The sequence below is a fragment of the Mauremys mutica genome, chromosome 9 (genome assembly GCF_020497125.1).
Source record: "Mauremys mutica isolate MM-2020 ecotype Southern chromosome 9, ASM2049712v1, whole genome shotgun sequence".
Lineage (NCBI taxonomy): Eukaryota > Metazoa > Chordata > Testudines > Geoemydidae > Mauremys > Mauremys mutica.
The window spans coordinates 46,147,059-46,155,724 of record NC_059080.1 but is presented as its reverse complement, the minus strand read 5'-3'; positions in this window follow the sequence as shown (position 1 = coordinate 46,155,724).

Sequence of the window (8,666 nt, the reverse complement as noted above, 5' to 3'; positions counted from 1 at the left end):
CAAAGGGTATAAATGCTTGCCTTAATTGTTTGTCTAATGGAAACCTGCCTTGGGAGGGGAACCCCTGCCAGTGAGTACTCTCCCCTTGCAAGTGTTAATGAAAATAAACTGCCTCTGACATGTTGCAACTAACCTAAGAGCAAAGACTGTGTTATTCTTCCACAATACCAAATTCAGGACAAACTGCAGAGAAATAGGGCAGATACACCCCAAAACTGGCGGTTATTCTCCCTTAAGATATACCAAAACCAGCAACAAAAATAAACTTCTGTTTCACCACACTGGCTAACAACAAATCAAAATAGCAGTTTCCTTAGGCATTCCAGTCCTTGTATCACCATCACAAACACTAGACTTTAAGATGAGTGGTTCTTTACAATCAATTCAATCAAATGAAAAGTTCTTCTGATCCCAAAGGATCAGCCACACATCCAGGTCAATATATAACACAGATCTTACTCAATAATCACACTGTTGCCAATCCTTTAGTATCTAAAATCTAAAGGTTTATTTATAAAAAGAAAGAAAGAAAGAAAGAAAGAAAGAAAGGTGAGAAGTATGTTACAGGTATGGTAGCAACAAGAAGAGGGTCAGGGAAAGTGTGGGACCCTTACTGAATGGGGGAGGCAACCTAGTGACAGATGATGTGGAAAAAGCTGAAGTATTCAATGTTTTTTTGCCTCGGTCTTCACAGACAAAGTCAGCTCCCAGACTGCTGCACTGGGCAGCACAGTATGGGGAGGAAGTGAGAAGCTCTCAGTGGTGAAAGAACAGGTGAAGGACTATTTTAAAAAGCTGAACATGCACAAATCCATGAGGCTGGGTGCAATGCATACAAGGGTGATGAGGGAGTTGGCTGATGTGATTGCAGAGCCATTGGCCATTATCTCTGAAAACTCATGGGGATAGGGGGAGATCCCAGATGACTGGAAAAAAGGCAAATATAGTGCCCATCTTTAAAAAAGGGGAGGAAGGAGAACTACAGGCTGGTCAGTCTTACCTCTGTTCCTGAAAAAATTATGGAGCAGGTCCTCAAGGAATCCATTTTGAAGCAGTTGGAGGAGAGGACAGTCAACATGGATTCACCAAGGGGAAGTCATGCCTGACCAACCTGATTGCCTTCTATGATGAGATAAGTGTCTCTGTGGATATGGGGAAAGCAGTGGACCTGATATACCTTGACTTTAGCAAAGCTTTTGATATGGTCTCCCACAGTATTCTTGCTAGCAAGTTAAAGAAATATGGACTGGATGAAATATGGACTGGATGAATGGGCTGGAGCACCCACAGGGAAAAATTAGTGGGTGTTGTGCAGCCACTGGCAGCCAAGCTCCCCTCCCCCACACCCCACCTCAACTCCTCCCCCCCCGAGTGCTCTGTGTCCCTGCTGCTCTGCCTACCTCCCAGTGCTTCCCACTGCCAAACAGCTGTTTGGCGGTGCTTAGGACTTTCCAGAAGGGAGAGGGGAGGAGCGGGGACATGGCACACTCAGGGGAGGAGGCAGAGAAGAGGCGGGGCAGGGATGGGACTGGGGGAAGTGGTGGAATGGGGGTGGGGCAAGGGTGGTGCAGGGGCAGAGCTGGGGGTGGGGTCGAGAACCCACCGAGAACAATGGAAGTCGGTTCCTATGCTATAAAGTGGATAGAAAGCTGCCTAGATCGTCGGGCTCAATGAGTAGTTATCAATGGCTCGATGTCTAGTTGGCAGCTAGTATCAAGCAGAGTGCCCCAGGGGTTGGTCCTGGGGCTGGTTTTGTTCAACATCTTCATTAATGATCTGGATGTGGGATGGATTGCATGCTCAGAAGTTTGCGGATGACACTAAGCTGGGGGGAGATGTAGATACTCTGGAGGGTAGAGATAGGGTCCAGAGGGACCTAGACAAATTGGAGGATTGGACCAAAAGAAATCTGATGAGGTTCAATAAGGACAAGTGCAGAGTTCTGCACTTAGGACAGAAGAATCCCATGAACTGCTATAGGCTGGGGACTGACTGGCTAAGCAGCAGTTCTGCAGAAAAGGACCTGGGGGGATTACAGTGGATGAGAAGGCTAACGGCATAGTGGGCTGTATTAGTAGGAGCATTACCAGCAGATTGAGGGAAGTGATTATTCCCCTCTTTTCGGCACTGGTGAGGCCACATCTGGAGTACTGTGTCCAATTTTGGGCCTCCAAAATTTGGGTTACTTAGGGAGATGGTGGAATCTCCATCCTTACAGGTTTTTAAGTTTTTTACAGGTTTTTGACAAAGCCCTGGCTGGGATAATTTAGTTGCGGTTGGTCCTGCTTTGAGCAGGGGGTTGGACTAGATGACCTCCTAAGGTCTCTTCCAACCCTAATCTTCTATGATGCTATGATTCTATGAGAGTTAAAATTGGTTAAAGGAATAAAATACATACACTATATGCTCCCATTAGTATAAGTCCATAGTCCAGAGGCTTGAGCAGGAAAGAAAGGAAAATGAAGATGTTTCCAGGGCCTTTTATAGCTTCTGTAATGTGGAGAGATACCCATTGTTCCAAACAAAGCCCTCAGTACAGCTAGTGGAAAATTATGGTTAAAGATGGAGGGCTTTGTTACACTGGAAAGTTGCAGCGCTGGTGGAGGCTTTACAGCGCTGCAACTTAGTAACTGTCCACACCTGCAAGGCACATCCAGCGCTGCAACTCCCTGGCTGCAGCGCTGGCTGTACACCTGGTCTGCTTGGGGTATAACGAGTGCAGCGCTGGTGATGCAGCGCTGCTCATCAAGTATGGCCACACATCAGCGCTGTTATTGGCCTCCAGGGTATTAGGAGATATCCCAGAATGCTTTTAACTAAATTACTTTCTTTGTTTTGTTATGATGCCTCTCTTTGTTTTGTTGTGAACTCGGGGCTCCGGGAGCTGCTTATCTAAAAAACAAACACAGCTCTTGTTTGCTGTAATCAATCTGTAACTGACTGTGAACAATCAATTGAGATAACCCACTACCTTGCTGTGAATGAGGCAGGCAGGGGGATGAATGTCTACAGCTTAGTGTTTGCTTGAGGAGAGAAACAGGGGGAGGGGGAGAAAGGGAGTCCGTTGGAGCAGCTGCTTATCTGGTCTGCAGGCTATTTGCAGTTAAGAGTGAATGAGGAGTCGAGGAAATGTTCAGATTTTGCAAGGCAGGGAGCTGACACACAGTGTCGGCTCCAAAAATCCACTCTCTCTCTCTCCCCCGCTCCCTGTCACACTCCACCCCACCCCCCTCTTTTGAAAAGCACGTTGCTGCCGCTTGAATGCTGGGATAGCTGCCCATAATGCACCACTCCCAACAGCGCTGCAAATGCTGCAAATGTGGCCACACTGCAGTGCTGGTAGCTGTGAGTGTGGCCACACACCAGCGCTTTCCCTACACAGCTGTACGAACACAGCTGTAACTCCCAGCACTGCACATCTGCAAGTGTAGCCAAGCCCGGAGTTTGGAGTCACATGAGCAAATCACATGTCCATGCTTGACTTCGCTTAGTCATAGCAGGAAAGTCTATTATCTGTAGATAGGCATCTCCCATAATCCATTGTGAGTTAAGTGTTCCTTGATGAGCCACTTAATTTGCTAAATACCTTGTGGGCGTTACTCCAGGAGCAAACATTTGAAATCTAGATATAGAGCTAAGCTCTGTCTGCTGCAGGCGCCACCCCTGCAGCTCCCATTGGCAGTGGGAGAGAGAGAGCAATACCATCACTAGTCACCATGCAGAGTCAGCGTCACTAGTCACTGGGCAGAGTCAGCTAGGGCGGCATGAGGGAGTGAGGGAAAAGGGTGAGAAACGGGTTGGGAGGTGGTGTGACTTGTGAGGCTCCAATGACAGCACAAGGGGGCATGCTGCCTCCGTCCTCCCTCCCCGAGCTCCAGGGGATGGAGGCAATGTGCCTGGTGCCTGCAGATAAGACAAGGTGAAGATAAGAAGAAAGGAAAGAGATTCTTTCTAGCTGTTGGCACTGCAGGTCTGTGTAATGAAATGGGGCCCTTTATTTACTTTTTTTACCCACTGTCCCATGTAATGTTGGTAGGTTGTGTAGGAGAGGGTCATCTCAGCAGGAGCACCAGGAGGCACTGAACCTGATGGGAGCATAATGCCAGACACACAGGGAGGGTTAGAACCACCCACTGCCCCATCTCTTTAGGGTAGTAGCCATGCTCCTCACCCCCTGCATCTGACCAGTGGGCAGACATGACTGTGCCTCCTCCTCAGCTGCTTTTTGTGCCCAAGGAGGCCCAGCCCAGCAAGGTCCTGCTGTCAGCAGAGCATGAAGTGTGGGAAAGTGGAGCTGGAACTGCCTCAGGTAGGATGGTCTTGGTGAAGGTGCTTGGTGGGCCCTGAGAGACCAGGTTTCTATTCTTGGTGCTGCATCTGCCAGTGATGTCCTGTGTGACCTTGGACAAAGCCTCAGTTCCCCAGCTGTCACACAAGGATAATAATAACCCATTGTGCCGGGATAATAAGAACCCATCTCTCTCTCACTCGCACACACACAGTTTGCTTGTAAACAGCCTTACAGAGAGATGTCTCAACCTAAAAAAGGGAAAATTGATGACAAATGCCGCCAATTCCAAGATAAGTAGACAGTTGATTATTTTGTCATTGAGTACAAACAGACTGCCTCATGCTTGATCTGCAAAGACAAAACTGCTGTTTTAAAAGTCTACAATATCAAACAACATGACACAGCGAAACTTGGAGTTGCAAGCTAGCCGGAGATGTTAAGAGTAACAAGAAGGGTTTCTTTAGGTATGTTAGCAACAGGAAGAAAGTCAAGGAAAGTGTGGGCCCCTTGCTGAATGAGGGAGGGAACCTAGTGACAGAGGATGTGGAGAAAGCTAGTGTACTCAATGCTTTTTTTGCCTCTGTCTTCACAGACAAGGTCAGCTCCCAGACAGCTGCACTCTGCAGCACGGTTGCCAAATCACACTTGGAGTTGCAGCTAGCCGGAGATGTTAAGAGTAACAAGAAGGGTTTCTTTAGGTATGTTAGCAACAGGAAGAAAGTCAAGGAAAGTGTGGGCCCCTTGCTGAGTGAGGGAGGGAACCTAGTGACAGAGGATGTGGAGAAAGCTAGTGTACTCAATGCTTTTTTTGCCTCTGTCTTCACAGACAAGGTCAGCTCCCAGACAGCTGCACTCTGCAGCACGGTATGGGGAGGAGGTGACCAGCTCTCTGTGGAGAAAGAAGTAGTTCGGGGCTATTTAGGAAAGCTGGACGAGCACAAGTCCATGGGGCCGGATGCGCTGCATCCGAGGGTGCTAAAGGAGTTGGCCGATGAGATTGCAGAGCCATTGGCCATTATCTTTGAAAAATCATGGCGATCGGGGGAGGTCCCGGATGACTGGAAAAAAGCTAATGTAGTGCCCATCTTTAAAAAAGGGAAGAAGGAAGATCCAGGGAACTACAGGCCAGTCAGTCTCACCTCAGTCCCTGGAAAAATCATGGAACAGGTCCTTAAGGAATCAATCCTGAACCACTTAAAGGAGGGGAAAGTGATCAGGAACAGTCAGCATGGATTCACCAAGGGCAAGTCATGCCTGACTAACCTAATTGCCTTCTATGACGAGATAACCGGCTCTGTGGATGAGGGGAAAGCAGTGGATGTACTATTTCTGGACTTTAGCAAAGCTTTTGATACAGTCTCCCACAGTATTCTTGCCAGCAAGTTAAAGAACTCTGGGCTGGATGAATGGACGGTAAGGTGGATAGAAAACTGGCTAGATGGTCGGGCTCAACGGGTAGTGATCAATGGTTCCATGTCTAGTTGGCAGCCGGTATCAAGAGGGGTGCCCCAAGGGTCGGTGCTGGGGCCGGTTTTATTCAATATCTTCATTAACGATCTGGAGGATGGTGTGGACTGCACCCTTAGCAAGTTTGCAGATGACACTAAACTGGGAGGAGTGGTTGATACGCTGGAGGGTAGGGCTAGGATACAGAGGGACCTAGACAAATTAGAGGATTGGGCCAAAAGAAATATGATGAGGTTCAACAAGGACAAGTGCAGAGTCCTGCACTTAGGACGGAAGAATCCCATGCACTGCTACAGACTAGGGACCGAATGGCTGGGCAGCAGTTGTGCAGAAAAGGACCTAGGGGTTACGGTGGACGAAAAGCTGAATATGAGTCAACAGTGTGCCCTTGTTGCCAAGAAGGCTAATGGCATTTTGGGTTGTATAAGTAGGGGCATTTCCAGCAGATCGAGGGATGTGATCATTCCCCTCTACTCAGCACTGGTGAGGCCTCATCTGTAGTACTCTGTCCAGTTTTGGGCCCCACACTACAAGAAGGATGTGGATAAATTGGAGAGAGTCCAGCGGAGGGCAACAAAAATGATTAGGGGGCTGGAGCACATGACTTATGAGGAGAGGCTGAGGGAACTGGGATTGTTTAGTCTGCAGAAGAGAGGAATGAGGGGGGATTTGATAGCTGCTTTCAACTACCTGAAAGGGGGTTCCAAAGAGGATGGATCTAGACTGTTCTCAGTGGTAGAAGATGACAGAACAAGGAGTAATGGTCTCAAGTTGCAGAGGGGGAGGTTTAGGCTGGATATTAGGAAAAACTTTTTCACTAGTAGGGTGGTGAAGAACTGGAATGGGTTACCTAGGGAGGTAGTGGAATCTCCTTCCTTAGAGGTTTTTAAGGTCAGGCTTGACAAAGCCCTGGCTGGGATGATTTAGTTGGGTTTGGTCCTGCTTTGAGCAGGGGGTTGGACTAGATGACCTCCTGAGGTCCCTTCCAACCCTGAGATTCTATGATTCTATGAAACGTGCACAGCAATATGATAAATATCAGGGAGAAGAGAGAGAGAAGATGGTCTTACAACTGAAAAAAGAATTACCGAAGCAGCAACAGCTTTTTGAGAAAGCGAGAAAAGAGTCAGAATCAGCAGTTTTGGCAAGTTATGTCATGAGTGAAATGATTGCTAAATGTGGGAAGCCATTTACTGATGGTGAATTTATTAAACAATGCTTTATTAAAGTCAGCGAGATTGTATGTCCCGATAGGCTGATATTGCTGAAAACATCTCTCCTATCTCCAAATATGGTTGCAGAGCATATTCTTGAGCTCGCTAAAGATATTGATGGGCAGCTCATCGAGAAAAGCACAGCTTTCCACGCATATTCAATCACACTTGATGAGAATACCGATTTGACTGACAGTGCGCAGCTTGCCATATTTGTGAGAGGCGTTGATGAAAACTTTGCAGTAACTGAAGAATTGCTCAGATTGTCAACAATGTGCGGTAGAACAACGGCCAGTGAAATTTGTTCACTGCCTCACAGAAGCACTGGAACAACAGGGATAGCTCAGTGGTTTGAGCCTTGGCCTGCTAAACCCAGGGTTGTGCATTCAATTCTTGAGTGGTCCATCTATGGATCTGGAGCAAAAAAAATCTGTCTGGGGATTGGTCCTGCTTTGAGCAGCGGATTGGACTAGATGACCTCCTGAGGTCCTTTCCAACCCTGATATTCTATGAACAGGTTTTGCCATCATGGCACTTGTTGGCAGGCTTAACCACTGACGGGGCTCCAGCAATGACTGGTCAAAAAACTGGACTGGGAGCACTAGTACAAAGAAAGATGGCTGAGCAACCAACAGCATTACACTGCATCATTCACCGACAAGTACTGTGCAGTAAATCTTTGAAATCTGACAATGTCATGTCCATTGTTGTGAAATGTGTGAATTACATTTACTTCAGGGGCTTGTAGCACAGACAGTTTCGTGCTTTCTTGGAGGAAATTGAATCTAAATATGGTGACTTGCTCCACTTCACTGAGATGCGCTGGCTAAGCAGGGGTTCTACGTTAAAGAGATTCTTTGAATTGAAAACAGAGATGAAAAGATTCATGGAAGAAATTAAAATGTCTGTACCACAATCTGAAGATCACAAATGGATGACAGATCTTGCTTTCCTTGTTGATGTAAAACAAGAGCTGAATATTCTAAACCTGAAGCTGCAAGGTCCAGGTCAGGTGGTGACACATAGAGTGACCAGATGTCCCAATTTTATAGGGACAGTCCCGATTTTTGGGTCTTTTTCTTATATAGGCTCCTATTACCCCCCACCCCCATCCCGATTTTTCACATTTGCTGCCTGGTCTCCCTAAGTGACAGCACTGTATGATAATGTGAGAGCATTCACAACTAAACTAAAATTGTGGACATATCAGATTTCTCAGGGGAATCTCACTCATTTCCCAGCATGCAAGTCACTTGTGGAAGAGCTCGGCTCTGACATACAGTTCAGTGGTTCTGAATACACTACTAAGCTTGACCTGCTTTTGCAAGAATTTGATCAGTGGTTTGCAGATTTCAGAAAGCACAAAGAAAGCTTTGATATATTTGCTAATCCATTTTACGATTATGTGGAAACAGCACCATGTGATTTACAAGTGGAACTCATTGATATGCAATGCAACACATCTTTAAAGACTAAATTCAGAAAAACTGAGGATGTCACAGAGTTCTTCAGACAGCTACCACCATCTTTCCCAAATCTTTGCAAAACCTTCAGAAAAATCATGTCCTTGTTTGGCAGTACTTACATTTGTGAGAAACTTTTTTCCACAATGAATATAAACAAGTCAAAATACCGAACACAACTATCTGATGCATACCTTGCTGCAATCCAGAAGGTTTCAACTGCTCAGTCAC